This window comes from Sarcophilus harrisii, chromosome 3, assembly GCF_902635505.1.
Source record: "Sarcophilus harrisii chromosome 3, mSarHar1.11, whole genome shotgun sequence".
Taxonomy (NCBI): Eukaryota; Metazoa; Chordata; class Mammalia; order Dasyuromorphia; family Dasyuridae; genus Sarcophilus; species Sarcophilus harrisii.
The window spans coordinates 138,745,452-138,748,297 of NC_045428.1; positions in this window are offsets into that span (position 1 = coordinate 138,745,452).

The following is a 2,846-nucleotide window of genomic DNA, read 5'->3' on the forward strand; positions in this document are numbered from 1 at the left end:
AGAGCTGCGCTTGGAATCAGGAAGACTTTTGAAGCTTCAGCCTCAGATGCTTACTAGGTATGTGAACTTAGGCAGGTTACTTAAACTGTGTTTTTTATAAACTAGTATAGAGAGAAATGACAAATCATTCTAGTATCTTTGGCGAGAAAGTCCCATGCACAGTATGGCCCGTGGGTTCAAGAAGAATTGAACATGACTGAATGGCTCTACAACAAACAAGAAGATACTTGGAGAAATAGGCAGCTGGAGTACTAGACCCAGAACCAGAAAGATTTATTATGTGACTCTTGGATAATTTACTTAACCTATGCTTGCTTCTGTTTCATCATCTGTAAAATGAAAATAACACTTACCTCCCAGGATTGTTATGAAGATAAAATGTGATAGTATTTGCAATACACTTTGTAAAACATATAACATATGTTTATGTGGTATACAATACATACATACATTTATACATACATATAGCTAGCTTATTATAAGCTATTTTGTTATGCCTCTTACTCTATAAAATAAAACTTGATTAAAATGCAAACTCTACCAGATTGAAAATAAAACTTTTTCTATTGTAATATGGATAAGTTCAGAGGAAAACATTCCTAATTTAAATAGGTAGCCTAAAATACACATGGTTTTAGGTCAATCTTTTTCAGGCTGAAGGGTTAGTTTAATAGAATATAGGAAAAAGAAATTGTGAGAGATCATGTTGACTAGAGGTCTGAGCAGCTGGTTGTTAACAGGTGGTTGTTAGAGCAAATGGAGTGAATTGGACTCTTTTCCTTTCTGGCTCTTTCCCCAGGATTGTATCCTTCTCAATTTGCAAGATCAGCTTCAAGGCCAAGAGAAAAACAAAATGTGCCTATTTTTATAATGGAGGGGATAAATTCATTAAAAAGGTTGTTTTTTTTTTTAAATTTTGTTTTGTTTTGTTTTTTACTTCTAGTGGCATTCAAAGCCTCATAATGAGATACTACTAACTCTCAAAGAGGTCATGAGATTAAAAAAAAATTGAGAATAACCATTATAGGATGTGGTCTTGACAAACTGATTCTACCTGGTTACTTAACTTCATGGAATATCTGAATATTCTTTTATCCCTAATATGGAAAAGACTTTAGTTTGAAAAAACAGGTTTCACATTTGAAAAAAAAAGAAAAAAAAAGGATCAAGCAAGCACATCTGGTAAAAACAAGCCAGATTCTACTTCATAGATAACTATCCAGGGAGAAAAAGGAAACAAAAGGCTACATGCCAGTAATGATTCCAAATAGTACTACTAGAAAGATATTTCAGCATAATGATTAGCAGCTGGAATTTTCAACTGGCAAGTACATACCATCTGTGGTCACAGCTGTTAGATTTACTTCTGGACAAGGGAAATCAGGGAAATCAAAACAAACCAGTCTAGATACAAGGAAAAAGAAAAAAAGAGAAATTGTTTAAGGTATTATGCTAAATTAATAAGGATTATAAACACTAAAAAAAAAATCTCCTTTCATTTTCACAAAATCTTTCATTTCATCAAAAATGTCCTTTCATTTTCACAAAAAGAATTTGAGAGTTGGAAGGGACTTCAGCAGCTATGTAGTCCAACCCATAATCAAAGAAGTTCCCATTATAACATTTTCAACAAATGATTGTCTGGCCTCTGATTGAAGGCCTATGAGGAGAGAAAACAAAAACACCTCTTAAAGCAAGCCATTCCACATTTGGATAGCTGTAATTGTTATGAAGTTTTCCTGACATCAAGCTTAAATCTGCCTCTTTGTATCACTCTGCTCCTAGTTTGCCTCTGGGGGCAAGCAGAATGGTACCCTTTACATTAAGAGGTTTCAAATATTCATCACAACTATCATCTCCCTTACTCCCCCCCCCCCAACAATTCTTTTTTCTGGGCTAAGTACTCCAATTTCTTCAACTTATTGATCCTCCTATGTCATGAACTCAAAGTTCATTACTATTCTGATCGCCTTGCTCTAGACATATGCCAGATTATCAATCTTACTTGAATTCTGATGGCAAGAACTGAATATCGATATCTGATAAGGGTAGAATCTAGTGAGATTAATACCTTCTTAATCTGAAAAGCTAGAACTCTCAAGCCTAAAATCAAATTTGCTTTTTTCACCTTAATAAATTAAACATTTATTAAGGGCTTACCATATGCCAGAATACAAAAAAAAAAAGAGGTTAAGTCAGTCCTGCCCTTAAAGAGCTTACAATATAATTTTTTGGCTAAATTTTTACGTTAATAAAATGTAAGTTTGCAGTCTTCCCAAATTTTTCTCATAATGGTTTCTGTCTCTCTATATTTTTCCTATCTTACATTTGTGGAGATAATATTTATATTTGATTTTATTAGTTTCAGCTCAGTGCTCTGATTCTTTTGGATTTTTACTCTGTTATCCAATATGTTAGTATTCCTCCCACTGTTGTGTCAACTGCAGATTGGACAAGGATACCATCTATCTATATCTTAATCCAAGTCATTGATGAATTTTTAAACATCATTAGATTAAGTACATATCTCTGGCATCTTATTGCAGACATGTCACATCGACACTGGAAAATGAACTATTTTAAAAGTTTGATCATCCAATCATTCCTGCATACTGATCATATAATGTTGTCTAACATATATCTACCTTCAGTCAGTCAATTGATATTTATTATGTCCACAATATGTCTAGGAGACTCCATTTTGAAATGTCTAATAGGCAGTTGGAGTTTTGAGTGAGGTGAGAAGAGAAGTTAATGTTGGATAAGTAGACCTGGGAATCATCAGCTTAAAGATAATAATTGTATCCTTGGAAACTGATGACATCATCAAATCAAATAGTATAGAG